The sequence below is a fragment of the Panicum virgatum genome, chromosome 3K (genome assembly GCF_016808335.1).
Source record: "Panicum virgatum strain AP13 chromosome 3K, P.virgatum_v5, whole genome shotgun sequence".
NCBI lineage: Eukaryota > Viridiplantae > Streptophyta > Magnoliopsida > Poales > Poaceae > Panicum > Panicum virgatum.
Genome location: NC_053138.1, coordinates 48,762,012 through 48,776,673, shown reverse-complemented (window position 1 = coordinate 48,776,673; position 14,662 = coordinate 48,762,012).

The following is a 14,662-nucleotide window of genomic DNA, read 5'->3' as shown; positions in this document are numbered from 1 at the left end:
GCTCAGTCTTGCACTAAAGCCAGGCCGTCGGATCTTTCGACAACCATCGAATGCACCGATGCTATAAGCATCAGTTCTTCCGGTGCTACTGGTTTCTGTAGAACTCATCCAATTCAGCATTTCTTTGAGTTTTTTATTCATGTATTTATTTGTATTGCCTTTTTACATCATCCCTGGGATCTAGAAATGTTCACTTAACAAAACCATTCCCATTGATTCACTCGAAATGGCATAAATGGTGCCATGTTCGTTACAAAAATTATATGCAAATGATTGCAAAAAAGCTGCAGAAGCCTGAATCATGATTTTTCATCAGTTCTTTGTGATATCACCGGCCACGTGGCTTGAACTCTTGCCTGTTTCTGTTTTACTGGACGGCAGTAGCCTCTTGTGTAACATTCTACTTCTACCTTTCCCTTCCCTATATTCCCTCCCATTGTTCTGTACGTATCTATTTTTGTTTCAAGACATCATGTTTACTTGCACAATTATGGTGGCTTTGCTTCTTCTTTTTTCTAGGGGAGAATGGAGTATTTCTTTGAATTTTTCTTGGTAGCAGAACAAGACTGCAATCTATTCTTATTCCTTCTCAACAATTGATGTTCTTATGAGTGCTCTTATACATGTTGACTATTCGTTTACCTTTATATTTTTATTATGTACTTTATATACATACTCTGAAAATTGTAACCGCGAATGGCCAGAGGAACCACCCAGCAGCTCAAATATCATCAGAGGTAGCATCATAGAGATTACTTATAAACCAAGTTTAAAAATCAAGAAGTTATGAGGTGGTGCCGTGGTGGCACAGACCCATAGCCTCCATAACAATACTTTTCATCTTCAGACATCTATGGACAGGAACATCGAAAAGCAGAATTCCAATCTGTAGTGCAGAGCATTTTTCAGGAGAGAAACAGCATTCAGTCGTAGCAGTAAGATGTAGGTTCGGACAAAAACTTTGAACTCTTGGAAAGTAAAGTGATTTTCCATGTTTTAAACATAGGGGCATAATTGAGGTTCTGGCCAAAATAAAAAATATAATGAACATGTACATTTTAATGGTGCCCGAATGTGTTTGGTTCGGACGTTTTTCCCCGTATTCAGTTTACAGTGGCATCAGATCACGATACTTCACGTTTGGTTCGGCAGGAAGCTAGGGAGGTAAACGATTCACGCTGTATCGGCTACTCGGCTACGGGACTCCACAATGATGATACTTCCCACCTGCCGGCGCTATCTGACTATGCCCCGACCGTCTCCTTTCTCTCCGCTCGCGCAACTCTCGACGTCGCACGCACCGCCAGGCGGCGACTCCATGAGCCATACGATGAAGCTTTGGAAGAGGGTTATCGAGCATCGCCTAAGAAGAGTGACAAGTGTGACCCAAAACCAATTTGGGTTCATGCCTGGGAGGTCAACCATGGAGGCGATTTTCTTAATACGACAATTGATGGAGAAATATAGGGAGCAGAAGAAGGACTTGCACATGGTCTTCATTGACCTTGAGAAGGCATATGACAAAGTACCGAGAAATGTCATGTGGTGGGCTTTGGAGAAGCACAAAATCCCAACTAAATACATTACCCTCATTAAGGATATGTACAAGGATGCGACGATGTTTGTCCGGACATGTGATAGCAACACCACTGACTTTCCTATTAACATAGGCCTACACCAGGGGTCAGCATTGAGCCCTTATTTATTTGCTTTAGTGATGGATGAGGTCACAAGGGATATACAAGGTGAGATCCCTTGGTGTATACTCTTTGCTGATGATGTGGTGCTAGTTGACGAGAGTAGGGCAGGGGTTAATAGGAAGTTAGAGCTGTGGAGACGCACGTTAGAGTCGAAAGGGTTCAGACTTAGTAGGACCAAAACCGAGTACATGATGTGCGATTTCAGCGCGACTAGGCATGAGGGGGGAGACGTTAGTCTAGATGGCCAAGTGGTGGTTCAGAAGGATACTTTTCGGTATTTAGGATCGGTGCTACAAAAGGATGGCGACATTGATGAAGATGTTAGGCATAGAATTTCAGCTGGCTGGTTGAAATGGCGGCAAGCTTCTGGCATCCTTTGTGACAAGAGGGTGCCACAAAAGCTAAAAGGCAAATTCTATAGGACAGCAATTCGTCCGGCGATGTTATACGGTGCTGAATGTTGGCCTACAAAAAGACGACATGTGCAGCAACTGAGTGTAGCAGAGATGCGGATGTTGCGGTGGTTTTGCGGGCACACAAGGAGGGATAGAGTCCGGAACGAAGTTATTCGGGATAGGGTCGGGGTGGCACCAATTGAGGAGAAACTTACTCAGCATCGGCTGAGATGGTTTGGACATGTCCAACGAAGGCCTCCTGAGGCGCCGGTGCGTAATGGGGTTCTTGAGCGGGTCGATAATGTAAAAAGGGGTAGAGGTAGACCTAAACTGATGTGGGATGAGTTGGTTAAGAGAGATCTTAAGGATTGGAATATCTCTAAAGAGATAGCTTTGGATAGGAGCGCTTGGAGACTAGCTATCAATGTGCCTGAACCTTGAACTTATTTCTTTCGGGTTTCATCTCTAGCCTACCCCAACTTGCTTGGGAAAAAAGACTTTGTTGTTGTTGTTGTTGCGGACTGCCACTCCTTGCTGTGACTGTGAGGACACACACAAAGCATTATGTTAGGCTTTTATTCCCAGCCAAACACATCAATGGAAATGCAAAACGTTACATAAGCCAACCAAACAAATACTGGTTTCCTTTGAATTGTAACAGATGGCGCTGCTATATGATTATGTTAATGTTACCATTGCCAGACTTTGAACCAATTGTCACCATATGATACTTTGAACTATAAAGGCGCAAATAAATCAGAGTAAGTCCCACGGAGAATTATTGTTAAATGTTGTAATAAGATTATTGTATATTATCTGTCTACACATTCTTGTTAATCCACCTACTATTTTCGTATTATCCAATGAATCATCTTGCAGTTATAACTGATACTGCACCTACTATCTTCATATTATCCAATGAATCATCTTGCAGTAATAACTGCTACTGCAGCTTAAGATACCACAAACATCTGCCATCAAAAAACATACAAACGCTCCAGATTCACAGCTGGCCCACCTCTGCTTCTTAGCTCTCCCAAGACTCCAATCTTCTTCTACCTCCATTCACTTTGTCCGCAAAAGGCGGTCCGGATCCTCGGGTCCCCCATCGGCTGCACCGAGGGCCGCGCCACGCTTTGCGAGGATGCGGAAGAGGATGTCCCGACTGTGGGGAGCAAGATGATGAAGGCCAGGCGTGATGGAGCGGTGGTGGTGCTCTGCCACCGGTACGTGGATCGCCGGGTGATGGACGAGGGTGGGCTAAGGCACATGGCGCTGGACGGATGGAGCAGCTCAAGATTTACAAGATTAACGCCAGGAGCTGCCACAGGTTTGATTCCAAGACCACCCACATCATGGTGCCTGTTGAAGCCAAGTGGATGAGAATGTCTTGGTGATCCTATGGAATTGAGCAGCCAATCAATTGAATTGCATAGAACAGGTGCATGAAACTGGAGAGCAACGGAGGACGTGTATTGCAGTGCGGTGTACCGGTGGCGGCCGACCCTTGGTGTGTAGGAAACGATGCCAGACATCGGCTCTACATTCTGGCCCAGCACCAGCAGCGTCCCTTGGTGTCATCACCTGGCGGTGCCGAGAGCCTGAGAGTCGTCGCCGCCAGGTGGCGAGCCGCGAGTGCCATTGTTTCGATTGAATCGATTTGGATCGCGGAGATAAAAGGTTGAGTAGGTAGTACGGGTGGTTTAGTAATTTCCAGTGCCGATTAATAGGAAAACAAAATGAAAATGAATAAAAGAGATACTCCCTCCATTCACTTTTGATAACTATATTTCAAAAACTCAAATGTTCATAAATGATAGCTATATTTTCTATTGGCATGGGATGTGGCAATAAGTAGCATTAGTAACGAGGAGTTTCCAGTTAAAGCATTGGAGGACCAACAAAAAAATCCGTGTTGCATTTATTATATGATAAGTAAGGTTATTTTCCTTGGTCATTGTGTCAAGGTGAAATATAGCTATCAAAAGTGAATGGAGGGAGTAAAATGGCATGGTAATCATGGTCTCAATGTAGTTAATGCAAATTTGGCAAAACCAACCTTAACGATGGCAAATTTGGGAAGCCACATGATTGCGATTGCAAGAATCCAAATTTCTCCTGTAAGGATTCAGAATAAACATACAGAGGCCACATTATAACTTGATATCCAATAAGGATTGGTCCACCCACGTCGGAAATCTGAGAATGACAGTATCCTGGTTTATAGCTGGGCACTCCATAACTTATCAAATAGAACTTTAAAAAAGATATGTGCCTTTAAGCCACCCGAACAACTAAAATTATCAAACACATGGCTGTTATTCCATCAGCCGATCGATGCGCCTGGACAACAATTAACGGCGCCCCGAGCGTATGTTTCAGCACGGAGACTAATGATCCAGATTTTTAGTTTCCGATTCATATTTCTGGTTCCTACATCCGGGAGTAAAGGGGGTTAGAAACAGGGCCTAAGGCTATCCCCAACCCATAGTGTCTATAGATGGTGTCTAAAGAAAAAAGAGAGAGTAAAAAAACTACTCATAGACACTACCTCTCCAATGCATAGTTTTCATGATAAATGAAGAAAATAAATCACATGCAATCCTCTCTCTCTTCTCTCCTTGCCTCATCCAATCACTCTTCTTTCTTTCTTGGTTCTTGTGTAAACATAGTGTCTTGCATGAGAAATCATGTCTATCTTTTTCTTCATTACTCACTTGTCATGTCAAATTATTTATGTGGCATTCTCATTAATGCTATGGAAACCATCCTAGTAGGATAGTTGGGAATGGTCTAAAGGCCCTTTCTGTACTAGTGGCCCCTAATGTTACAAAAACAGGGCTTTATTGTTTTGGCATGGTAGTGTGGCTGATGAATATCCCTGCCGGCCATGTGCTAGATGTTGGACTAATTGGGCTTCGCCCACCATTAGTCTAACCTAATCAAAAGAACTTCAAAGGCCCACAATAGTTGCTAAGTGAAAAAGGGATCAGTACCACACGGTGTTAACACTAATGAGGTAATCATCTTAAATAATGAGTTGTGAGATACTCACATAAGAGAAGCTGCAATGAGACATGAGAATCCACACGCGCGCACGTGCGCGATGCGCTGGGCCGTGGGCTTGGGCGGGACGTGGCCTGCCTGGATGGGCCAAGTTTTGGCGCTCAGCCCAATAGCCAAACCCTAGCCGCCAGCAGTCACAGGAAACCCTAGCCGCCAACTCCCAGCTACCCTGTACAGGTTCATCCCCCCGACAGGGAGTAACAGGAAGTTCAGGAGCATGGTTAAAAGGCTGGGCGCCCACTTCTGCCACAGCTCCCCACTTCCAACCCTCTTAGACTTGAGCTAAGCTTCTGTAGCTCCGGCCAGAGCTCTCTGTGCGCATAGAGGACTCTGGCGAGTAGGCCTCCGAAACTTCGTCCGTCAGCGTACCTGCACGGGTAGGTGGGCGATCAAGTTTTTGGGGAGCGCCCCTTCAGGCGTGACTGCTCCCTCGGCTCTCCGCCGAGAAACGACAACGCCACTTCCCCAACTGTCATTGCCATGGCGCAGACAAGGAGAACTACTGCTGCTAGCGCCGGCACCGACGCTGAAAGTGGATCTGGTGGAGCACATACTACGGGCACCGGTATTGGGTGCACCCAAGGGTATAAGCCAATATCTTCTCTGTTTAAGCATTCTATAATCACTATGGTGCTTGTTGCTTTGTTTAGTAGCATAGTAGAGAATGCTTATGCTTATGTTTTGATATTCATGTTCATGTTAGTATTTGTCACATCCTTTTTATGGATTAAAGCATGTTGCAAAATGGTTAGATATTCAACAATCCAAAAACTTGATCTGGTGCTAGCTTTGCTGCGTCACTAAAACCACCGCCCCTGCAAGATGGTAGGGCAAATTACAAGATCTGGCGTATGCGGGCTACGCTATGGTTCACTGCTATGCACTGTGAGCACACGATCAAGGGAAAGCGCATCGAACCTCCCCTCTCGGCTGAGGAAGAAAGGAGGTTTGATGAGGCAGATAACTTGTTCAGGGGGGCTCTTCTCAGTGTCCTGAAAGAGAGCATGCTGCAGGCGTACATGGACATGCCTATGGGCAAGGACATGTGGGATGCACTTGAGGCCAATTTCAGGGTTGCCGATGCTGGCACTGAGCTGTATAAGATGGAGCAGCTCTATGACTACAAGATGGTCGATGACTGATCTGTTGTAGAGCAGACTCATGAGATACAGATGCTGGCAAGGAACTCTCGAACATGGAGTGTGTGTTGCCCGACAAGTTTGTGGCCGGTGGTATCATTGCTAAGCTGCCACCTACTTGGTCTGGTTTTGCCACTTCTCTAAAGCACAGGAGGCAGAAGTTCAGTGTGACTGACCTCATTGCCACTCTTGGTGTTGAAGAGAATGCGAGGGCAAAAGACAAACGTGGAAAGAAAGTGCATGATGAGGGAGCTTCCAGCGCCAACATGGTGCAAAGGAAGAACTCTCATGCAGCTCACAAGAAGAAGAAAATCAAGAATGTCATCAAGCCCAAAGCTACTACCTTTATGAAGAAGAGCAAAGAAAAGGGTGGCTGTTTTGTCTGCGGGTCCAATGAGCACTGGGCGAAGAAGTGCCCAGACCGCAAGGACAAGCCAAAGAAGACAACAAACATGGTCATTAGTGAGCCTAGGGGATCGGGGTATGGTAATTATTTACCTACAGTCCTTTCAGTCTGTCTCTCGCCTGATTGGTGGGTTGACACAAGAGCTAATATTCATGTGTGTGCTGACATCTCTTTGTTTCATCTTATCAGGTCGGGCTAGCTTCCTCCCTATTGAAGGAAAATGGCACGCATGCTGCTGTACTTGGTGCTGGTACGGTCAATCTGAAGTTTACTTCGGAAAAGATCGTGCAACTGAAGAACGTGCCGCATGTCCCCTCCATCAAGAAGAATCTCGTCAGCGGGTCTCTACTATGTAGAGATGGTTTTAAGCTTGCTTTTGAGTCCAATAAATGTGTTGTATCCAAGTATGGAACTTTTATTGGTAAGGGCTATGAAAGCGGAGGCTTGTTCCGCTTATCTTTGATGGATTCCTGTGATAGACTTGTGAACCATGTGAGACATGATGATTATAATATTTGGTATTCACGGTTATGTCATATTAATTTTGGTTACATGACGCGCTTAGCTAATTTGAGCTTAATCCCTAAATTCGATGTGGTCAAAGGATCTAAATGCCATGCTTGCGTTCAAGCTAAACAACCTCGCTAGCCTCACAGGGCCGTGAAAGAGGCGAGGAATCTGGCACCACTAGATCTTATTCATTCCGATCTGTGCGAAATGAATGGGAAATTGACCAAAGAAGGAAAAAGATACTTCATGACTCTCATCGATGATTGTACCAGATTTTGCTATGTGTACTTGTCAAACACAAAAGATGAAGCTTTGCATTACTTCAAAATATATAAGGCTGAGGTATAGAACCAACTTGAAAAGAAATTCAAATGGTTACGGTCCGATCATAGGGGAGAATACTTTTCACAAGAGTTTACTTTATTCTGCGAGGAACATGGAATTATTCATGAGAGGACGCCCCCATATTCCCCTGAATCCAATTTGATTGCAGAAAGGAAAAACCGCACTCTAACTGACTTGGTTAACGCCATGTTAGATAACGCGGGAGTATCCAAAGAACGGTGGGGTGAGGCTGTGCTGATAGCAACTCACGTCCTAAATAGAGTTCCTACAAAGAACAAAGAAGTAACACCATTCGAGGAATGGGAAAAGAAGAAGTTAAATCTTTCTTATCTGCGCACCTCGGGATGCTTGGCCAAAGTAAATGTACCAATCATCAAGAAGCGCAAACTTGGACCAAAGACAGTAGATTGTCTCTTTCTTGGTTATGCCATTTACAGCGTGGGATATAGATTTCTGGTAATCAAATTTGGAGTTCCTGACATGCGTGTCGACTCAATCATGGAATCCAGAGATGCTACATTCTTTGAGAGTGAATTTCCAATGAATGGGAATGCACCTAGCACGTCTGGTCACGAATCAACTGTCTCCCTTGACATTTTTTGTGCAAACAGAACAGACAACCATGGAGGATCCCGAGATGGATGATACGGAGTCACTTGAAAGAGTAAGATACAGAGGGTTGCAAAATCCTTTGGTGATGACTTAGCTATATACCTCGTGGACGACACCCCAAAAACCATTGACGAGGCATATTCCTCTCCCGACGCTAACTCTTGGAAGGAAGCGGTACGGTGCAAGATGGATTGTATTATGACCAATGGAACTTGGGAAGTTGTTGATCGTCCGTACGGGTGTAAGCCTGTGGGATGTAAATGGGTGTTAAAAAAGAAGCTGAGGCCGGATGGTACTATTAAAAAGTATAAGGCAAGGATTGTGGCCAAAGGTTATATCCAAAAGGAAGGAGAGGACTTCTTTGATACATATTCACCGGTGGCCTGATTGACCACAATTCGAGTACTGCTTGCTCTGGCTGCCTCACATAATCTTCTCATCCATCAAATGGATGTTAAGACAGCCTTTCTAAATGGAGATTTAGAAGAGAAAATCTATATGGAGCAGCCTGATGGTTTTGCAGTAAAAGGTCAAGAAGGAAAGGTGTGCAAATTATTGAAGTCCTTATATGGCCTAAAACAAGCACCTAAACAGTGGCACGAAAAGTTTGACATCACTATGACTTCTGCTGGCTTTGTTGCGAATGAAGCCGACAGATGTGTTTACTACCGTTATGGTGGGGGAGAAGGAGTAATCCTGTGTTTGTAGGTAGATGACATACTAATCTTTGGGACAAACCTTAATGTGATTGAGGAAGTCAAGGGTTTCCTGTCAAAGAACTTTGACATGAAAGATTTGGGAGTAGCTGATGTAATACTAAACATCAAGCTATTAAGAGAAGAAAATGGTGGGGTCACACTGGTGCAATCCCACTATGGGGAGAAGATGCTAAGTCGCTTTGGTTATAGTGACTGCAAACCTATTTCCACTCCTTATGATCCTAGCATAATCCTTAGGAAAAACCGATTGATAATGAAAGATCAACTGAGATACTCCCAAATCATAGGCTCGCTGATGTACCTAGCTAGTGCAACAAGGCTTGACATCTCGTTTGCTGTGAGCAAACTAAGCCGTTTTTTTTTTCAAATCCGGGAGATGATCATTGGCGTGCTCTTGAGAGAGTAATGCGCTATCTATGAGGCACTGAAAGCTATGACATTCACTATACTGGGTACAGAAAGGTACTGGAGGGTTATAGTGACGCAAATTGGATATCTGATGCTGATGGTTTGAAAGCCACAAGTGGATATATATTCACACTTGGAGGTGACACTGTTTCCTGGAAATCTTGCAAGCAGACTATCATAACAAAGTCTACCATGGAAGTAGAACTAACAGCACTAGACACTGCCACTGTTGAGGCTGAGTGGTTTCGTGAACTCCTAGGGGATTTGCTGGTGGTTGAAAAACCTATACCTGCAATATCTATGAACTATGACAATCAAACCATGATCGGTAAAGTACACAGTTCTAAGGACAACATGAAGACTACCAGACATCGGGGTTTTTAAGGCATCACCTAGGCGACAAGGCTGTTCCCCATCGCCTTGCTTAAGGCTAGCCTTAGCCCGCCTAGGCGACTGAGCGGCTCCCCATTCCCTCGCCTCGCCTTACCACTTTAAAAACCCAGACATATAAAGCGGTGGTTCAAATCTGTCAGAAAACTGAGAAACTCTGGAGTAATAGCCTTGGACTATGTCCATACGTCTAAAAATCTGGCAGATCAATTCACCAAGGGACTATCACGTAATGTGATAGATAGTGCCTCAAATGAGATGGGACTGAGACCCACATGAAGCCTACCACTGTAGCAACATGTCCTATGTGATCGGAGATCTCGTGAAGTAGGACGGCGAAACAAGCTGGTGTTAGACTGAGAGAAGAGACCATTACAAGGTTCATCTCTTCCAAATGCACTACTCTTCTATCTGTATGGCAGGATGGTATATACCTTAATATGTTCCGAGTGGCTTTACAAGCAGAGATATCGGCCTACAGGACATCTTAAAAGGAACATACCTATATGAGCTCGACTGCTGGTCACAGTATATGAGATTCGGGTGATCTTTATATGCTCATGAAAAGGCATGGAGTTTGACTTATATGCTCCAATCAGAGGAGATGCTCTAAGCAGCTCAGTACCCGTTAAGGATTTGAGTAAACCTTACCTCGCACAAAACTGTCAATTCAAGGTATAGTCCATTGCTCAGTTGCGATTAAGTGTAAGCTCTCTTTTTAGACAAATGTTCAACTTAACAGTCCTCGTCGAAACACTGGTATATCAAACAAGTCGAGAACTGAGAGCATTTATTGTGTACCTCTGAAGTTCGATGGGGATTGTTGGACTAATTGGGCTTGGCCCACCATTAGTCTAATCTAATCAAAAGAACTTCAAAGGCCCACAATAGTTGCTAAGTGGAAAAGGGAATAGTACCACATGGTGTTAACACTAACGAGGTAATCAACTTAAATAGTGAGTTGTGAGATACTCACATAAGAGAAGTTGAATGGAGACATGGGAATCCACCCGTGTGCCACCGCCGCCGCCAAGCCGCGCCGCACGCCCGCGCGATGCGCCGGGCCGGGCCGTGGCCTGCCTGGATGGGCCAAGTTTTAGCGCTCAGCCCAATAGCCAAACCCTAGCCGCCAGCAGTCACAGGAAACCCTAACCCAACTACCCTGTCCAGGTTCATCCCCCCGACAGGGAGTAACGGGAAGTTCAGGAGCATGGTTAAAAGGCTGGGCGCCCACTTCTGCCACAGCTCTCCACTTCCAACCCTGACTTGCGCTAAGCTTCTGCATCTCCGGCCAGAGCTCTCTGCGCAGAGGACTCTGGTGAGGAGGCCTCCGGAACTCTGTCCGTCAGCGTACCTGCACGGGTAGGCGGGCGATCAAGTTTTTAGGGAGCGCTCCTTCTGGCACGACTGCTCCCTCCGCTCTCCGCCGAGAAACGACAACGTCACTTCCCCAACCGTCGCTGCCATGGCGCAGACAAGGAGAACTGTTGCTGCTGGCGCCGGCACCGACGCTGAAAGTGGATCTGGTGGAGCGCATACCGCGGGCACCGATACTGGGTCCACCCAAGGGTATAAGCTAATGGCCGTGTTTGGTTTTTTGCGTGGAATTACTGTAGCACGCTTTGACCGTTAATTTAGAGTATCAAATGAAGTCTAATTACAAAATCACCTCCACAACCCCCCGTGTAAATCGCGAGACGAATCTAATGAGGTCTTTGACCGCGTGATTCGAGGATGGTTACTGTAGCATCACTGTAGCAAAACATCGATTAATTACCGTCATTAGATTCGTCTCGGAAAGTTACACTCATCCCTGAAAAGGTTTTGCAAATAGACTTCATTTAGTACTCCATGCGGACGTTCGTCTTTTTGTGTAAACTTGATGTGATGGTTTACCAAACAGGGCCAATATCTTCTCTGGTTAAGCATTCTATTATCACTATGGTGCTTGTTGCTTTGTTCTCTAGCACAGTAGAGAGTGCTTATGCTTATGTTTTGATATTCATGTTCATGTTAGTATATGTCACATTATTTTTATGGATTAAAGCATGTTGCAAAATGTCTAGATATTCAACACTAGAAAATGCCCACTTGCCCCACATGTCACATCCCTGCTTCGTACTATAGTATATATATAATCTATGTTGTCGTTGCGTTGTTGCCTTTGATGAGCATCCATCAAATTGCTAAGGATGAACACTTTCATCGGTGTCAAGCTGCAAACCTTTTACTTTGCTCGCCCGCCATCACCTAACTTCATGATTGATCTTTTTTATGGGTAGTGGTTAGCTTACGAGTGACTGACAGAGACATGCAGAGGATGGCAGCATCCTGGTAGGAACCTTACGGCACATTTGTTATTTGACAAAAACGTTTCTTTCCATTGGCTACATGTAAAGGATTCTAAAAAGGAATAATGATTTTGGCATCGGGCGAAAGAAACATTTTGTTTCGACTTAATTTTTCCCCTGCCCCTTTGTCCGTCGACGGCATTTCCTGGAAGCTTCGTCATGCCATTTAACTCAGATCAGAGAAACAAGACAGCTGGAAACACCACGCTTGCAACCACTTTAGCCGAGAGAGCAGAGCACGGAGGTTTAGATGGCTGACATAGTGGTGAGAGATTCCACCGGGCTGATATTTTATAACGTTGCAGCACGCACATTAATGAACGTTGCAGCACGCACATTAATGCAGCATGCTGACATTCGGGCTGATATTCCACCGGCTAACACCACATTGTATAAGAGATGATAAACGGTCTAAACATTGCTTATAAATTTTAAGGATTGGGCTAATAACAACTAGGCTTATATTTTATATATTTCTATGCGTAGAATAATTAAGAGCTGAGTTGGATTCTGAAGAGGAGATTAGAGTCATGATCCGTTACCACTTCTAATAGCATTTGATCAACCCACACTGTCAACCATTGGATGCTGAGGAATGTTGAGTATTCTATCCTGCTTGTGATGAGTGAATTGTCAACCGTGCGGTGTGATCGTGCGCTTGGTCTTTGGATTGCAGGTACACGGACGTCAAGTGTCGACGGAGAGCTGCCGTGGAGGTGCTGTGGCCGATGGACCGTGCGGTGGACGGCGGTGAAGGGCAGCCGGGACCGGAGCTCGTGCCGGGCGGCAGTTGAGGCGTCCACTCCTGGATCGAGGGCGCAAGCGGCGACGGAAGGCGGGTTTCTTGGTTTGCGCCACAAAACCAAGGAGGCGGACGGCGGTTGAAGACGCCAAGTCGTGGAGGCACGGGCGTCGGTCTTGGGACTGGCGGAGGAACGGGCGTCGACGGCGTGTAGGGCCTCGCTGCGGGTGAGGAGGTGACGGGCGTCGGGCGGCGTCTAGGGCCGTCAGAAGGCCAAGGCGGGAACGGCGTCTAGGGCCACGGCGTGGAGGCGGGAATCTTCCCGCGTGTTGAGTTTTGGCGGTTTTCTCAAAACCGGCCACCTACCCGGGTTTCGCGGACCCCTCAAAACCGCGAACCGGATCTTCATCGACATGGCGGCATCGCGCAGAAGGCTTCGAGTCGAAGAAAGAAACTCCGCCGTCGGATGAGATCGTGTACGTATTTCCGGTTTTGCCCCTACGGTCGTTTTAGTGTCTAGTTTGAGTCGAGGGTATTTTGAACCCCTGTGTGGGCACCTTAAATACCCCTCACCCTCTCCTCTCTCCCTCTCACGCCAGACAGACCAGCACCACGCCACCACCTTCTCCTGGCGCCGCCCTTCTCCTCTTCTTCTTCCTCCCTCTCCTCTCTAGGGATTAGAGGTATGGATTCTTGAGGTTTTTGTGCTGAGATTGATCGGGAAAGGAGGCCCAATCCTCCTTGTGCCCTCCAGGGTTTTGAATTCAATTCAATCTCATACGATTTGTGCTTCGTTTTGGATGAATTCGATTTTCCTTTGACGAATCTTGAGCACGAGATGACGAGTGGTTTTCTGATTATCGAGTGACTCTTTGTAGTGATTCTAATACATCTAACCTAGTGTTATTCCCCCTGGAATCACGAGTTCACTCGAATCGAAGTTTTTGCGTTCTAGAGAAAACCCCGCTTTTGCTCCGATTTCTTTCGATTCCTCTCAATCCGTGAGGACTTTCGTCGAAATCTTTTGGGGATGTGTTCTTGAAGTCATCATCTTCATCACCCCAAAATTTGAGCTCCTTTGGACTTGATTTGATTGTCAAATCGTCAAGTTTTTCAAAGTTCACGGGCTGGAAAAACCCTGTTCTATTCGAGACTTGATCTTGAGGTTGAAAAACGAGCTACCCTAGGCTATGAGAGCAATTCGCAGTGATAATGGCACAGAATTCAAAAATGCTTGTTTTGACACCTTTTGTAGTGATCAAGGGCTTGAACATCAGTATTCTTCTCCCTACACTCCACAGCAGAATGGAGTTGTAGAACGAAAGAATCGGACGCTGGTTGAGATGGCGAGGACGATGCTCGACGAGCGTAGGACTCCTCGAAAGTACTGGGCTGAGGCGGTCAATACCGCTTGTTATGTGTCCAACCGCATTTTCTTGCGTGCTTTCATGCACAAGACTTCTTATGAGTTGCGATTTGGACGCCAGCCCCATGTTGACCACCTCAGAGATTTTGGTTGCTGGTGTTTTGTGCTGAAAGAAGGAAATCTTGATAAGTTTGAGTCTCGCTCGTCTGACGGCATTTTTCTTGGTTATGCATCTCATTCCAGAGCATACCGTGTGTTATTTATTGATTCTAACATCGTCAGAGAGACTTGTGAAGTCACTTTCGACGAGACTGCACCGTGCAATGCGTCTGTCTTTGAAGTTGCAGGAGAAGATGAGCTCGGCACCTCCATCTTTGAAGATGAGGAGGAAGAAGTTGCAGAGGGTGATGCTGAGGCTACCACGCATGCTGTGGACCCAGTCGCCTCCGCCACGAGCTCGAACGATGATGACGGCCCCGATCCTACTACGTTTACTTCCCGAGGGCCAGTCGA